Source organism: Lissotriton vulgaris, chromosome 4_1 (assembly GCF_964263255.1).
Source record: "Lissotriton vulgaris chromosome 4_1, aLisVul1.2, whole genome shotgun sequence".
Lineage (NCBI taxonomy): Eukaryota > Metazoa > Chordata > Amphibia > Caudata > Salamandridae > Lissotriton > Lissotriton vulgaris.
In genome coordinates, this window is record NC_141691.1 from 1,056,010,085 (window position 1) to 1,056,028,722 (window position 18,638).

An 18,638-nucleotide genomic window follows, 5' to 3' on the forward strand; every position below is an offset into this window, starting at 1 on the left:
TTGCTGGCAAGAAGGCAAATTTGCATGCATTGGACAGAGGTAACAGCCCCCTCACATTCGGCATGGCTCACATCATTATACGAGACATCTAAAGTAGACCTCAACAGAACATGCAGCAAACGAAACCTGGCTTTTTGGGATGTGTTGTCCCAGTGGAAATAGAATCCGGGGTTTTTTTTTTTTTTGTTTTGTTTTTTTACCCCTGGGTCCTATGATTATGCCGATAATACTCCTTGGACCGGGTCTAGCCTCGATACAATAATGGTCCAACAGGTTGAAAAACACCTAGATGGAGTCAGCTCAAATCCCTCACGGTTTTGGCTGTTATCTCCCACCCATAGAATATCTCGAGTTCTGGTAAAGGAAGGACGCAACGGAAAACCACTACGGAGTGGACCCTTATGGGAAGGACTCGCTAGGTGGTTGGTATCGGTCACATTGAGGACATGGCAAATGAGGACGGAAGAAAAAAAAAAAAGAAGAAAAAAAAAAGTCTAGTGCGCTTCGAAACATTGTTTGGAATGCTCGAGCTGAACCCTGGGAACTATAAGGAGGGACCAAGTACGGAATTCCCTTATCGGTGGTATGTGGCATCAACCCACACACCCAACAATTGGTAGTGTTCATCACCAACTGATGCTGATGAAGGAGCTGAACGAAGGAATTGTTCATGAATTCCGCACGTCTAACCTGCTCGTGTTGGGGTAAGATGTGGAAGGAATGAGGAGAAACAGTGGAGGTAAATTTAGGTTCAGAAGAAGGGGTAGGTAAAGCAGTAGGCAACAATGACTGTATCATGTAATATACCCCACCCACCAATAACGAGGAAACAGTTAAAAATAGAAGGAACACCTGAAAAATGAAGCATTTTGTACGTGAAATTCTTCGCAATTCGAATCTTTGGGCCTGAGCCCTTTCCAATTCCGACAGCTTCGAGAAAGCCATCCTCTAAAACCGTCCGCTACGTTCTTGACGCACTTCGTTCTGTGTAGCAGTAGTCAATCCCCAGGAGTTCCTAGGAATCGACGGTCTCTGACCTAGTGTCAAGACCTACTAACCAGAAGGAAGTACCCGCGCGGCCCTACGGTCCACCCGGATGTAAGGTATCTTTAATCAGCAATATGTACAAAATTCCCTAGCTGTGGAAACAAAACACATACATGGAAAAAGGCTCAAAATTTTACGAAATCACAATTATGCAAGTGTGTTCAAACTCTGTAATGGCAATGGGGTAACGTGGATGTCAGGGGAGAAAGCAAAAATATGTATTAGTCTCTAGTATTGGATCGAAGAAAATATCGGCTTCTCCCAGGACGTGTCTGTTCGTCAAACAGTTGATCCGATGTTGAAACAGAGTTCTGTTGATCAGTCAATTGTTCAGATCTTGAGTTTTGTGATGACAAATGTTCAACAATGTCGTCCTGCTGCACTGAGGTCTCTCCGACAGGCTGAGCGTCGCTAAATGGGACGAAGGTCGGCACAGTTTCTGCTTCAGACGAGGCGATGCCCTTCCTCACCCACGAGTCTGCTGGTAAAGGTATAGGTACCTTTTTGGTATGGGTGGCATGCACCCAGTTCTTACGCCCTTCCAAACGAACAGCAGTCCTCGTGGCAAGGAGCACTTGGTAGGGTCCGGTAAAACGAGGCTCAAGGTTGTGCTTCCGGCCAAAATTTCTTGTCACCACCCAGTCTCCGGGCTGGAGCTGGTGGCCTGGACCCTCCGTCTGCGTCGGCAGTGCTTCAAAGACCTGTTGGTGAATTAACCTCAGTTTAGCAGTCAGATCATGAAGATAATCGATCAACATTGGGTACTCACGATCAGAGAACACACTGGGTCTAGGGACCCCCAAACATTGGCAGGGCGGCCGAACACAATCTCATAGGGACTAAGCCCTACTCGGGAGTGTACAGTCGCCCTTGTTGACAGAAGAGCCAAAGGCAAAGCGTCAGGCCACGAGAGACCAGTCGTAGCCTGAATCTTCGCTAATTTCAGTTTAAGGGTGCCATTATACCCTTCAACCAAACCTGCTGACTGGGGATGATTGGCGCTGTGGAATTTTTGTGTAATTCCAAAGCCCTTACTCACACTCTTCATCACACTCCCCACAAACTCACTTCCGTTATCAGACCATACAATCCGTGGCATTCCATACCGAGGAAAGTATTCCTTCAGTAGGATTTTTGCAGTGGACAAAGCAGTATTGTCTTTAAGAGGGTAGGCTTCAATCCATCGGGAGAATGCGCAAACCACAACCAAAACGTACTTCAGGTTATTGCATCGCTCCATATGGATGAAGTCTAGCTGAATCACCTCAAAGGGACATGAAGGGGGAGCAAAATGGCCAGGAGGTGTAGGAGTTCCCTTACCAGGATTGTACATCATACATATCATACAATTCTTGACCAATCTCTCAGCACACTTAGCGATACTATCATTCTTCCATACAGGGGACAACAACTTACAGATACCTTTCGCACTAATATGTGCCAAGCCGTGTGCCATTGTCACAACAGCTAGCACATACGCATCCGGCAACATCCACCTCTTATTCTCCGACAAATCAATCCAACAACCATTCGCATCCAACTTTCCCGTACTCCCTTTCCACTTAGTCTTCTCCCACTCAGTGGCCTCGTTCTGAATCGCTTTCACACTCTCGATAGTGTCCTCACACATACCAGTTTCTGCAGGCCACCTTACCGAACTCGTCACATACATTCTAGTGCTAAGGTTTCGGGCAGTCTCCTTAGCCATCTCATCCGCAAACACATTGCCACGACAAACATCATCCGTCACCTTACGGTGTGCACTACATTTAATAATCGCCACCTGTTCGGGCAATGTAAGTGCATCCAAAAGATCATTCACAAGCTGTCCATGCTGGATCTTTGTACCATGCGACGTCATAAAACCTCTCTCTCTCCACAAACGTCCAAAACTATGAGCAACACCAAATGCATACTGGCTGTCCGTAAACACATTCACCCGTTTGCTTTGACTAGAGCGTGCGTGTTGTCGAAAGGGAATCAGCTCTGCCGCCTGTGCAGAATTCTGATTCAGTCTCGCAGTTTCCACAACCGTACTCAACGTCACCACAGCATACGCAGTCGTTACATCACCATTCGGCAACTTAAAACACGACCCATCCACATACAGGGTCCCATCGGGATCTTCCAATGGAGTATTTTTCAAATCAACACGACCTTTTGTTTCTTCCTCAGTTCGTAAATAGCAGTCATGAGGTGCTACTTCATCTGATTCCATACTGATTGGCAAGAGAGTCGCCGGATTCAGGACATTACAACGTTTTATTTGAATGTGACTTGCCAAAAGCGTCAACTCATACCCAGACAACCTTGCGCTTGTCAAATGTTGAGTTTTCGTATTATTCAAGAGAGTGTCAACTGCATGCGGAACCATCACCGTAAGCATATTATCCATGACCAATCCTGCAGATTGTCGGATGGACACCGCAGCTGCCGCTGTTGCTCTCAAACAACTCGGCAATGCTCTAGCTACTGGGTCCAAGGTCGAGGAAAAATATGCACATGGACGTTGCTTACCGCCGAATTGTTGCGTCAAAACACTCAACGCACAACCTTCCCTCTCGTGAACGTATAGTGTAAACGGCTTACTGTAGTCAGGAGTACCTAACACAGGGGCCGAACACAACGCATCACGCAATTCAGAAAAACTTTTCTGACATTCTTCCGTCCATGGTAAAGGAGTTGGAACATCCTTGCACGTAAGAGCCACCAATGGTTTCGCTAGCAATGAAAAATTTGGAATCCATTGCCTGCAGTATGACGTGATACCTAGAAAGGCACGCACATCTCTCTGAGTTGTTGGCACAGTCATTCGAGCAATTGCTGCAATTCTCTCTGGGGTCAACCTTCTTCCCTCCTTTGACAATAAGTGACCTAGATAGGTTACTTCTTGGCAACAATATTGCAGTTTAGAAGGTGACACCTTGTGATGTAAGTCACAGAGATGCTGCAACAACGACACCGTAGCAATTTTGCAAATGTCCTGAGTATCTGCAGCCACCAATAAGTCGTCGACATATTGGATCAAGGCCGCACCGGCCGGCAACACAAACGCATCAAGTTGGCTCTTCAAGGCTTGGCTGTATATCGATGGACTCTCACAGTAGCCCTGAGGAGCGCGTTTAAACCTAAAGCTGCGGCCACCAAGAGAGAAACCGAAAAGGTCCCTACTCTCCTCAGCAATCGGAATGCTGAAGAAAGCATTCTTCAGATCGATCACTGAGAACCAAGATGCAGAGGCTGGAATCAGAGTCAGTAGAGCCGTAATGTCAGGCACCACAGGGAACTGAGGAATCACAATTTTATTCACCTCCCGTAAATCGATAAACAGGAGGCTTTGATGGATCAGTGCACTTCAGAATGGGTAGCACAGGACTATTGCACACGTTTCCCCGAGTCTCCTCGATAACATCTTTCTCAATCAAATCGTAGATGATAGCCAACAGCGCTCGCTCCCCATCAAGGGAGATACGATACTGGGGAATACGTGGCAAACGCACATTAGATTTCAGGTGAACAACATAAGGGGAGATATCAAGCAAGCCCACGTCATTGGGACCTGTTGCCCACAAAGATGCAGGAAGAGAACACAATTCCGGTGGAAGCTTATCGAGAGACAAGTACATAGGGGAGATAACTCTCTCACCCAAAGTAAGCTTCACTCCCGCAGGAGAACAATACAAAGTCGCATACAGTCGTTTCAGCAAATCCAGGCCCAAGAGATTTTCACCACAACCAGTAGTCAAAATCAAAGGAGCTTTCAGCTCACGAGGCCCAATTGTAAGGGGCAATGGGCGTGAAACCGGATTGCTAACAGGGGCGCCAGAGAATCCAACGGAAACATTTGTTAAGCCAGACAAAGGTGCGCCAGGGAGTTTTGAATGCATGATGGAACTTTTCGCTGCACCAGTGTCCAACAGAAAAGGCTCAACGACGCCCGAGGTGGCAACTGCGACGTAAGGCCCTCTCTGATCAACCTGAACTGATACTACTACCTCTCCTTGTCTATGGCTGTCCTAGTAATTACCGTCGTCAGTGCCCTGATCGACGTAATAATCATCCACATTGTACTGTGCAGATCTTCCTTGCGATGATCCACGCTGATCGAAACAATTATTAGAATCAGAAGAATTATTAGAATGATCATTTTGAGCACCGCGACCTCTACCACGTGATGTCTGTTGAGGACCACTGCGACCTCCCCTAGATGAATTACCACTATTCCGATCTCGTAAAACCGGACAATCGAATTTTAAATGACCCTCTCCCCTACAATAGGCACACTGATTGTACCCCAATGTAGACCTCTGCGAAGAGGAGTCATTTAGTGATTGCGACCTATTCGACTGAGACTGTGATCGATTCCGCTGTTGCGAATCATTCTGATTTGAACGTGGAGGATACGCTTGCTGCAACAACACTTTAGTTTTGAGCTCTTTTGTCTTCTTATCGGCACGATCATTTTCCTCTTTCTCCCTATTCTCATAATATTGTGCCGTAGCCAATATTTGAGCAGAAGTGGAAACAGCCCACGCACTCTCAGAATTCCTTAATTTGTTGCATAAGTCCGGCAACAAATTAGATACAAACTTGTCCACAAACAATCGCTGACCTCCCTCAGTACCCATATCTTGACCACTATGATCAATCAACTGTTCGGGCTTAGCCCCGCCAACTTGCAAGGCATCCGCAGCAAGAAGTGCATTCCAGTCACCGCCTAATTCTGCCGCATGGTCTTCCTGACGAATCTTTGCCCATACCGGTTGTGGTACAATATTGCCAAATAGCATATCGATATTGGCAAGATTCATTATTGTAGCATCCACTAGCTGAGACAGTTCTTTATAATACCCTGCAGGATTTTTGCGAGGGTCAGGCAGAGTCTGTTTGACCTGCAAAACTTCCGATCGTTTCCACGGAAGATGTATCCATACTCTCTGGAAATGTGGCGGAACAATAGGAACAGCCTGTGCATCACCAGGCATCCATACTGGTGGAACTTCGCGCATGGGATACTGACCAGGCGCTGCTGGCGTTCCCTCAATGTCTTCTAAAAACAATGCCCGAGGCATTATAGAAGGGCGAAAAGATAGTAACTTCTCGACAGCACGTCGAACATTGCTACCCACCATTATTCCGCTCGCAAACTGAAGCTGAAGATTAGTTAGAGCAGCCAATACATCATCAGACGCATCAGCCGATATTTGATCACGCAAAAGCTTGCACATTTCCTCAAACACGAACCTCTGTGTCGGTTCATTGAATTGAGAAAACGTATCAAGCACTATACGTGGAGGATTCCTAAGAGGGTATCTAATCCAACCCATCGCCATGTTATACAGCGAGTCACGTTCCCTACTACCAGGAAGCTGACTTCGCCTTTGAGGACCATCAGAACCAGCGGACTCAAGAACGGGTCCAAGAGAATTAAAGAAGTTAGCAGCGACCGAAGGGGTACGACGTCGAGCAGATGGAGAAGAAGAGTAACACAACGGGGCAACAAGAGAAGGGTCAGGAACCGAAGAGACCGCAGGAGTAACCAGAACAGTAGGAGCAGCGGGAGCAGGAGTATGAGGAAGTACAAGCGGGGGAGCAGTAGGGACAGAAGCAGGTAATGGAGCAGGAACAGGTTGAAGAACGGGAACAGGTTGGGGTACAGGAACAGGAGCAGGTGGAGGTGGAGGAACAGGGACAGGGGGAACCACAGGAACTGCGGTACCCTGTGCATACGGAGGTGGTGACTTCAAGAGATAGGACAACAAGGGGTCCTCTACTGATTCCTCCTTATCTGTACCCGTCGGTAAAACGGGGTAACACCTATCTATAGTCATACGCTGCAATCTATCGAAAACTTCCTTTTCCTTTTCCTCCTTATCTCGCTGGAACTGCTCAGCGTTTCTTACCGTTGTAACAATTCCTTCTCTCTTATTAAGTTTAATCTGCTTGATTTCTTTCTGCTTGGCTTCTTTACGCCACAACCGAAAGGAATCAAACATGGCCGGCCTTGCTTTTCTTTGGAACAATTTAGCTTCAAGATTATCTAAAATCGGGGTCTCAAAACTACCATGAGGTGGCCAACTAAGGCCACCATCTTTTTTAGTGTAACAAACCCAAAACTCGTTGAATGTAATTGGACCCAAACCGTGTCGACTGTACAACTCGTAGGTTGGAGTTCCAACCGGAGGTATCGGACACGAGTCCTCCAGTCGGGAATCCGCACCACAACCTCTAAAGCAACTGAACAAAGTACTACGGCCAGGCATCGTGCACACTAACCGAGTTTCACAAACGTCAAGGGTTATAGGATTACAATGTCCCTGCAAAGAGCAAAAACCCTCGGTTTTTGGCGACTGCAGACGTCAAATATCACAACAAAGAACAACAATACCAAGAACCACAAATGCAATGGAACCATGCAACAACTAAGCACCCACAACAAAGGGCTCTGGGAGCGACCCACAAATACTTAACTCAAAGATCAATGGCGTCACCAGAAAGGCCCGTCAATCGTCTCGCTGTACCAAGGTCTATGCCAGGCGCCAAAACAGGTCTACAGTCAGGGCAGCAGTCCGTCGCAGCCGTCAGGAGGCGGGGATCTTCGAGGGAAAAGTCGTTGGGCCACTTGTTTCGACAACAGGATCGATGAAGCGGGGTGCACCTTCCCTCGGAGATTTCACACGAAGTTCCTCACGATTGTCAGGCTTTGGACCGGTACCACTGATGCAGCCCTACGTTGGGCGCCAACTGAAGGACTGGGTTTTTGCTAAGACCCAGCGGTGCCAGGGATAACACCTAAAACCTTCGTGGGTAACCTGTTCCGGCGTACAAATGAAAGAGACACAGGACACTTCCTTCGGCGTCAAAGATTCGAGGTTTATTTACTGCAGGGAACACAGAAGTCACAAGAAGTACAACATGTGTAGGTTTGAGGAGACTGCTTCAAATTGTATCTGTGGATCGCTCTTCTTATACAGTTTTCAAGCATAGGATAACCTGGTACACAAAGGTTTACAACTCGGTTCCCATCGTAAAGATCATGAGGGGTCGCCTTCATGTATTCAGAGTCCGGAACATAATTACAGTGACATTTGGCAGTTCCCAACTGTAAAAGTACATCTTCCCACCATTAGTACATTCAAATCCGCAGTAAACGAATCGAGGAAGAGACAGAAACAGATGCAGAGGAAGACGAGGACAGTGAACAGATCGGAAAGGGTGTAAAAGGGGTGGTACGGGGAAACACGAGTTGCAGGCATCAAAGGGGGTGCGTCTAATGAATGCACAACTGAGACAATAGACCGGCACGGCATGATGAGCCTCGAGCGGGGCCATCTGCCTTACAGTATCATCCCCCTCATCATAAAGACACCTTCAAAGGAAACGTGTCTTCCGCAAGAGCTTGGGAATCCCAGGGTCGCGAAGCGGACAGCGTCCGTTCGCTGGCTACTTGAGGGCAAGAAACAAAATGGATGCCGTATCTAAGATGGAACCCGTGGGTTCAGATGAAGAAACCCACGAAACAAACGAACGGTTTAGGTTAGCACAGCGAAAACGCGTACACCCACTAAACTCGTCATTTGCGGTTCATAGATACCAGACTCGACCATATTCGTACGAGTCAAAAACACCACTTACAATTGTCACAGAACCTCAAGTCATTACAGTGGAAGCGGGAGCTTCAGTCAATTCGTTATAATTTTGTGGCGGGGTACCAGAAAGGGGCCGGAGACTAGATCGATGTAAGTATGGTTTTATTTTGGTTGGTCTTTTTATATCGTGAAGTAAGTTTCTCCCGTTGGAACACGGCGGGATCCGTGTTGCTGTTGGCTCAGGCTTGGCGTTATCACGTCTTCGGGATCACTCTTATCCCTCGCTATCCAGGCACTCGGCTAGTTCCTCCGTCGGGTGTCCAAGTATGCTTGAAGAGAGAGAGAGAACAGCCGTCAGGACATTTGTCTACTATCTGATGCCAAGGGGAAGCCGGGGTAGTGAGGGGACACCGCTGACAAAGTGCTGTACAACAATGTCTTCAGTGCAGGAATTGTGAGGTTGGAATATGCGCGGAAGGGTTTATTTACACTAAGGAGGGGGTAAGGTATAAGGGTGAAGAGTTGCTATACTCTGGAAGGCAAGCACGAGGTTTTAAAGAGCCGAGGATCCCCGTCTCCCGACCCATCCTGCAAACCGCTGCCATACCTGCTGCAGCCACACTTCTCACTCGGGAGTGTGGCAGGGCGCTCCTCGGAACCTTTGACCTCCTGGCTTTCCCTCCTCTTCCCCGCGCGTCGTCTCCGTCTCCTTGCTCCGAACTCTGTTAGTTCTCCTCTCCACACACCGCCTCCAAACTTCACCGAGGTGTCATCACACGCCAAGCTCTGGGTTTCCTGTCTTTTACCCAATCCATGGCTTCTGGCGTCATCAGGGGCGGGGCGTCGTCGTCTCGGGATCTCCATTTAAAGGTACCGTCTTCCTCGCTGTCTTCTTGATCGGGCCACTGGCTGGATCCTTCGGTACTCCAATCACTCTGACAACTGTGCAAAGAGAGGGGAAGCAAAGTCAGCATTCCACCAGTCTTTTACGGGGGGTCCCTCTTCTACCCGGCAGGACACCCTTTTACAAATATGCAGTCGGATCTTTTCTAGGTTCAGGCAGATGAGTCTTAAGGGATAAAACCTCACTTTTTTTCCATGGACTGAAACCTGGACGCCGCTGCCGCTCAAGCAACATTACCACGGCCATCCGTTAATTCCAGTGTCTCAGGGTGATATATATGATGAACTTCTCTCAGCCGTAACTGAGACACCGACCTGGGACTTTTCTTATGCAATCTTCCCCTATAAGCTAATATTGTCGTGACATTAGCAAAGACTTGTTCTTGCCCCAATTCACTAGTATACACTTGATCTCTTATGTCATATAACATTTGAGGTGCTTTCATTTCAAATTACTGTTGCCAAAAAACAATTAAAGTTGCGCACATATGTTTAAGGACATTCTGCCGTATAAAGGGCTCAAAATCTCTCATAGTCAACCAAACATCCGCTACACCATAAACTTGTAATAGCCAATCAGGGGGCAGAGTGGGCCCATAATCCTGCTTCTTGTCATTTCCTACATCAGATGGCACTAACGGTCTCATGCGCTCCTTAAATTTCGTCCAATCTCTATCCTCAAATCCAGGCACTGGTGCCTACTGTCAGAGGATGAAAGACCATAGTGGGAGAAGCAACAGAAGTGACAGGCACGATCGTCCCTAATTGTTGTGCCCAGGAGAAAGAACTGGCGAGAGGAACACTGAGACAATGGGTGTGCCAGGGGTACAAACAGTCACAGTTGCCACAGTCGGTCAAGAGATAGAAGGAAGAGGCGGAGGAGGAACCGATGCTAGAGTCGCTGTCATAACAGTGGTTGACACTGCGACAGAGACCGTGCACACAACTGTCTCAAGCTGCTGTGAGGAGACTGGAACAGTGGGATATTGTTTTTTGCGGGGCACATGAAGGCGGGGTTCGGGCATCCAATAGTTATTCCATAACAGTATCATCTTCTTTGTGAACCGCATATGATTTATCGTTTTGTAATCGAAACCTCCTTTCTTCAAATTTAACTCCCTTTTCCTATTTTTCCCTATCATATGCCACAGTCTTCTGAGTCAATGTCTCCATTTTTCCTTTTCCGGCCCCTTTTTCTGCCTATAATCGTAGCTGTCTAGCTTCTTTCTGCCATGTTCTGAGGGAATCAAACATTGTTTCTTAAACAACTGTTCTTGTAAGTACTGAAAGAAGGAAGTCTATCTTTTGTTCATCAAAAGTGCCTGTCAATGGCCACTGCAACTTGGCTTTGTCCATCATATATTTGTGCCATAATGTACTCCACATAATAGGGCTCAGACCATGCTTCACCTACATATCAAAATTGGGAGTGCCTTTTGGAGGGGCCGACTGAGCTTCTGCCAATCGAGCATCTGCAGAACAACAGCGGCAGCACAAAGAAATCAGTTTGCTGACACTAGGCATTTTCAAACATCCAATATTTTATGCCTGACAAAACAAATGCAAATACTTCTTATCCAAAGACGGTCCTTAGACCGCACCAAATACAAGCCAGAAATGGTACCAGATCCACAAAGAACCAAAACCAACTCACCTGATATATATGCAGGTCAAAGCAAATCGATTCTCCACTGCCTACTCTTCAGACCAAATGTTCAGATCCAAGGGTTTTCGCCATTCAGGACTCAAGTCAGGATGACCACTGGGCGAGGCACCGCCCGACCAGACAGAAGGGGCAGCTGTGAGTACCAAAAACTCTTCATGCAGGAATCCCTGATTCGTCCATCCGACCCGACGATGGCCTTGAAACCCCCCGTCCATGGAAGAGGATGGGTCACTCAGGAAGTGACCGGATTCGGGTCACTCGGGTCACTGCTTTATGGAATGAATACATGTGTAAGCATAGTGTGATATACGTCTGCGCATACATGTGTTGCGGCCTGGGTGTGGGAGTTCACGGCTTGGCCTTCATTATTGCCTTGCGGCAGGCAATCATCATACCCCTAATCAGGCTCAAAAACTCCTGGAAGTCAATCTGATTATCTTTCTTCCCATCAACACCACTGTCCAAAGAGGCCATCATTTTCTTCAGTGTCTCTTTTGGATTTTTCTGACTCATTGTTAAAGAAAGTTCTGGTCAGGGCTGGCCGTGTGTGTCTGAAGCCTCTCTGGAGCAACGAGCCACTGATAACCACCTCTCGGCCTTTCACTATAATGAAGAGTCGGTCACACAGTAGAGAGCACAAACCAATAATAGTTTATTCAGAGTACACTCAGAGCGGAGCCCAATATGTCCAGTCGCTTAGGAGTGCTGCAGAGGGACTGACCTCAGCAAGCATAACAGTACATGAAATACACTTTGAAACCAATGAAAGCATGCCCACCATGAAATTTTCCAGAGTTGCAGCTGGACAGTAAATTACAAAAGAGTACGTTTCAATTCCGAGGCAGGGAACACATCCCACTTGTCTAATGGCAGGCACAGGCAGCAACCTTGAATAGTAGATAAGACTTACATCTAAGAGGAAAGGTATGCGCTAAAAAGAACAGTGCATTTATTAGTGTGGCAGAACTCCTCTCCAAAGAAACATAACCTGGAGAAGGCCGTTTCTCGGAAATGGCAAAGGATTGGTTCCATCACAATACAAATTGGCCCCTATACACAAATGGTGTTCCAAATGCTAGCTTACATAAAACAATGCAAAAGCATAATTTTCATTCCAAAAGGCCTGCAGCCTGTAAGTGATCTATTAAAGGTGCTCCTTGTGTTTTACACCTAATCCTACTGCAGTGTTGTAGGAACCTCACTTTAGCCTTTTGACTGGTTTTTCCCACATATACACCATCACATGCTGCTGTGAAAAAAAATATCACTCCAGTTATGGTACAATTAGTGTGGTGCCTTCATGTTTACAGATGGTCATGATGCTTGATGTCCTTCCTTGCGACCGTGAGGTAAAAGGCTTTACACAGACCACATTTGAAGTGACCAAAAAGTGGTGGGAGACTCATTTAGGACCTGATATCTGCAGTGAGTTGCTTTTTGAAAAGGAACCATATTTTAAAGTCCCTAATATTTTTGCCTCTTTGATATACTGGATAAACCACTGTTGCCTTTAAATCTCTGTAGTAACGAGGTTCCAATATTTGCTAGAGGTGAAAGCTAGGGATACCACCACCACCAACATATTAGTGTGCATCACCACATTTAACTCAAGGAGTAATGACACTAAGAAAGTGATTAACAAAATCTTACAAGGGCAATACCGTTCTCTTTTTCTAGCCCTTATGAGAAGACCCTAGGGGTATCCTCTCTCCCTTAGTCAGGTCATTAATATATCCGTTTCATGAAAGAAATCTGCTCTGTATGTGCAATTGTGTCTTAGGCTCAGAAATTGGCCATAAGGAAGGTGATCTGGTAGATTTCTAGGGTGATGGGAATTATACCTCACAAGTATGTTACGTTCTGTATGTTACGTTCTGTTTGTTTTCTAAATAGAGTGGTATATATCCTAGCATCTTCTGTCCTGAGAGATATGACCGAGAGATCCCAAAAAGTTAATGTCTGTGTCATGGTGAACTTTAACTTTAAGTCAGGAGATCTTCTGCTAAGCCAAAGGGTAAAGTCAATCAGGCTTAATTTGTCACCAGTCCAAATCATCAGTACATCGATGTAAAGTTTCCACATTGAGATGTTATCCAAGAATGGATTTTCCATATTGTAAATGTATCTTTCCTGATATTTAGCCATGGAAAGATTCACAAGTTTTGAGGCGGAGCCGGCCCCCATTGATACTCCTTTGCATTGAAAGAAGAATTCATTTTGAAAGATGTAGTTCTTACTCCTAGATACATCACATAGCTGTACTTCTTACTCCTAGCTACATCTCATAGCTGTACTATGAAATCAGTAGGGACCCAGCACAGATGTTCTCTTTTATAAAGAACCTCACACACAACCTCTAGGGCCTGGTCCTGAGGTATGCTAGTATCTTGAGAAGCCAAGTGTTGCTAAGCATTGTGTTTCACTATTCAATGGTTGATTTTCTACTAACTGTATGACTGCCATGATATCTTTGAGATAAGATTTAGTTTTTTCTACCCATGTTCTCAAAATGTATCAATGTACTTATTGAGCAGCTCCAATATGGAACCTCATTGAGATACAAACGTCTCCCTGGTGGATGTTCAAGATTCTTGAGCACTATAGGAAGGACATGGCTTGAAAAATCCACTTGCCCGCTCGGATTTGCGAGCCAGATTTAATTAGGGTGAGCTAATTTTAGGTCCTATGTACCCTTTCAGGCGAGTAGGAAAGTAAACTGACTTTTGACCTCTGTCTCTGAAATCAAAGGAAATGTGACATGAAAGCATGATTTAAAGGGATCTTTATTGCTCAGAAAGTAAATGAGCACTAAAAATGCCTTTATATCGTGTTAACTTGACCTCTTTCTGTGAAAGCAAACAAATGTGACAAGTGCATTTCAGTTAGGTCGAGTACATTTTAGGTTACTAGACCTGCAGGTCTAGTAAAAATTAAATGATTTATGTGCCCTGAAGGGTATATATTGTTGGAATGTGAGGATTCTTTTTGTTGAGGAAATTGAGTTCAGTTTCTGCTATGAAAACCTTCTTCAAGTCCATTTTGAGTTAGTCTGTGGATCAACTTTGCAATGTCCTCAGTGGGGTCCTTTCTGATCCTCGGGTAACGCTTCTGTACCGTTCTAAAATCCTTATCGGCCAAGTTATAACCAGGAATGTCCCTGTGAGAAAGTAACCCAAAATGGCACACAAAGGACTGCTAGAACGTATCTGAGGGCCAGGAGAGGCGGGTTGCAATGCCAATGATCTCCGCTAGTGAGCCAGATAGTGACCACCCCCACCCTCACTTGAAGTGCAGAATCATCAGCTGACCCCCCCTGGGAAAAGAAAAGCCAGGGTGATTGAGTCAGGTCCTCACTGTACTGTGAAGCGGAGTAAGGCGGTCGACAAGTGACGAGACCCCCCCTGGCCCGACGAGAATGCCATGCGGAGGGCTGGGCAAGTTGGGAAGGCCTGCAAAGAGAACTGTCTCCCCGTGACTGAATGAAAGCTGTGCACAGGGGTTGTCTGTTTCTGCATGCCTGGGCCCACAGTGAGAAGTGCGGAGCACTTGGAGGATCCCAGGGTTGAGGACCTTCCCCGAGACAGAAGGTATGTGGTGCAAGGACCGGCAAAGGAGCGGGGCCCCAGCCACCACGCTAATCATTATTTTCATTATTGCTTTCAGTGGCTCTCAGTGCTTTACCATTACAGGGCCTACTTGCCTTGCGGTCATAATTAGATAGTTCCCTAGTGCATATTTGCTGATGCCTAATCCTCCTGAGTGTCATCTTCACTCAGAGCAATTGGTCAAATGGAGCCCTGACATCATAAAGCTACAGAAGGATGTCATCTGACATGACGGCCTATCAATTGTCTAGTAAGCAATAGGATACCTTTATCATAGTGTTGACATGGGTAGCAGAATAGGGAGGATGCCCAGCTGAAGACTAAGATGGTGGTATTAAAAAAATAGGCATTATTTTAGATGTGTACATTTTTAAAAAAAAAAAAATTTTTTATTGTTGCATCACATAGCGATAATCACAGTCATACTTGTCCGTTGGTTGCAGCGTCAACATTCTGCTGCAGTCAACAATTAGCGCAACTTTTTCATTTTATTAAACAACTCTTAACTTAAGGTCATCGATTGGATAATTGGTACATTTTAGATAGATTATTAGAGCATTCAAATCAACTATTGCAATGGGCAAAGCCTTTGATACCATAATTTGCAGATCTATTATGCCAACCATACGAGCCCGGAAAACCCTGGGGGCTACCCTGTCTGGACCCCTCTCCACATTCCGTTCTCCCCTACTCAGTTTCCTCCTCATCCCCTGAGCTATCCACGTCTTCCTCTTTCGGCAGCGGCTCACACAGCTCCCCCCTATAAGTGTTCCAAGGTGTCCATATTTTGTTCCATTTACGTGGGTTGGCTCTTTGTTGGTACACTGCCCGTTCCACCACCATAAGCATGTCCATATTCCGGCACCACTGTGCCAGGGTCGGCGTCTCGGGTGATCCCCATTTCTGCGCTATATCTCGCTTTGCTAACATTGTTCCAATGACCACCCATTGCCTTCCATATGATGTTAAATTGTTTGGGCCCCACTTATTCAACAGACAAACTCGGGGGTCAGGTGTGATCGGGATTTGTAAAGTTTGGGCCATTGTGCGTGTTACTCTCCGCCAATAGTCCACCATGCTGGGACAGGACCATAGGGTGTGGTACAATGTGCCCTCCTCTCCACAATGCCTCAGGCAGTAGGGGTGATCTGCTCTTTGGATTTTGTGCAGAGTGGTGCGTGTATAGTATACTCGGTGCAATATTTTAAATTGCACCAACCTAAATCTTGACGAGATGCCAGCTTCTTTAGGCGACGCCAGCGCTGCATTCCAGTCTGTCTCATCTAGTTCTCCTATTTCCCCCTCCCATTTTTCCTTCAATTTCTGCATCGGGTCAGGTAAGTTGTTTATGAGTTTACGGTAAGTGAGGGAAGTAGCACTGGCCTCCATGTAGTCTGTAAGTAGGCGGTCCTCCAACGGGGCCGATTCTGGGACATTAGTGCCTGGTTCTATTGCTGACAGTAATGCGTGACGAATCTGTATGTAACGGTATGTTTCAGTAATGCCCAATTCGTACTGTTCCCTCAGGGTCTCAAACGAAACCACCCCATCATTCGTCCACATATCACCCACTGTGGAGATCCCGATATTGTCCCACTGTTCGAAGCCTTTACTGTGTCTCAGATTCCCCAAAATTCTGGAGTCCCATAGGGGTGTAAGTCGTGTAACTGCTCCCTCCCATTTTAGTTGGGTTTGGGCTTTATGCCATAGCGTTGCAGTGTGTTTAGTTGGGCCTCTGAGATTTGCCATCAAACCTTTATTATAGAGTGGGGCCAGAAGCGTGTTTGTCCCTAGCTGCTGCCTATCCGCCATCTATGCCGGGTCGTCTTGCGGCCTGTGTATCCACTGGTTAATCACTTTGAGGTGGGCTGCCCAGTAATATAGTTCCAAATTTGGGAGCGCTATCCCCCCACTATACCAGTCTCGAATCAATTTCACATGCGCCACCCTGGCTGGTCTGATTCCCCACAGTAAGCTAGACCGTTGAGTCGATATTTGTCGGAAGAACGATGATGGGACCAACATTGGCGTATTTTCAAGGACGTATAGGAAACGGGGTAGCGCCATCATCTTGAAAAGTGCGGCTCTGCCCAACAGTGTTAATGGGAGGGTTTTCCAGTGGCGCACGTCTGATTTTAGTCTGTCGAGCAGCGGCCTGAGATTTAAGTCCTGAAAGGTCGCATGCTCTTGTGTGATTTGGATCCCTAGATATTTAAAGGAGGTGGATTCTAATAATAATGGGCAGTCCGCACTTAGGATCGGCGGCGTGCCGTGGAGCATATAGAGCACAGATTTCGTCCAATTTATTTTGTACCCCGAGGCTTTGCCATGCCTCTCACACAAGGCCAGCAGTACCGGAATACAAGTTGCTAAGTCCGTTAGGTAGATCAACATGTCATCGGCATGTAATGACACCCTGCCTTCCCAGTCTCCTCCCCACCGTATGCCCTTCAATAACTGGGTGGTCCTGATGATGGTGGCTAAGGGTTCCAGGACCAGTGCGAACAGGAGCGGCGAGAGTGGGCACCCTTGTCTCGTGCCCCTTGCCAGTGGTATTTCTCTCGAGATGTGGCCATTTGCCGTCACTCGGGCTACTGGGTTTTTATACAAAAGTCTAATCCACGCTATAAATTTTGGGCCGAAACCCATATGCTCCAGAACCGCAAAGAGGTAGCGCCATTCCACCAGGTCAAACGCCATTTTGGCGTCGAGTGACAGGATAGCTGCTGGTTCTGACAGTAATGGAGCCCGTGCCATCACGCCGTGTAGGCGCCTGAGATTCATCGCCGTACTCCTGTGCGGCATGAATCAGGATTGATCAGGATGTATTAAGTGCACAAGATGAGGTAACAGTCTGTTGGCTAGTATTTTCACTAAGATCTTACTCTCGGCGTTAAGTAGAGATATTGGGCGGTATGACCCGCAGTCCTCAGGTGGCTTGCCGGGTTTTGGTATTGCTATTATAGTCGCTGCGCTTTGATCGGGCGGCAACTGTCCCTGTTCCAGACTGGCCTTGAACATATTTAGTAGGGGGGTCGCAAGCGATTCCGACATGGTTTTATATCATTCAGTCGGTATCCCATTGGGACATAACGCTTTTCCTGAGTGTAATGCAATGATGGCTATCTGTAACTCTTCAGCAGTCATGTCCATTTCCAACTCGTCTTTATTGTCCTGTGACAAGGTGCGAGTGGGTACTCCTGCGAGAGACGCCTCCGCCATTTCTCGAGTAACATCGAATTCAGGGGAGTATACTGTTTGAAAGTGGTCAACCAGGAGTTCTACTATCAGTGAGGGACAGGTTTGTAGTACCCCCGCGGGATCTCTCAAGTGTAGAATAGCCCTCTGCCCCTCCCGTTTTTTCTCTAACCAGGCAATAAGCCTACCAGCTTTGTCACCTACATCATAGATTCTGTGTGCTGTCGTCGCTATATTGTCCACTACCTTGCGGCGTATGTGGTCGGTATGATGCTGCTGACGCAGTCGAAGCCTGTGCAGCGTGTCCCTCGTCGAGCCTGTCTCATGATCTCTATTGGCCTTGGCGAGCCTGTCTTCTAGGTCTAGGAGCTCTTGTTTTTGCATTCGTTTGTATCTCGTGATAGTGGAGATAGCCTGTCCCCGGAGAACCGTTTTGTACGCTTCCCATAGGTTAATGGGGGACTTAACAGACCCTACGTTCTCAGCGAAGTAGATCCTTGTCCCTCTCTTTAGTGCTTTTGCTACTAATGGTACTTTAAGGTATCCCGGGTAGATTGGGTAGATGCGTGTCCGGGTCCGTCCAGGGTTGGAGAGACTCATTGTCAGGGGAGAGTGATCCGAAACTCCCCT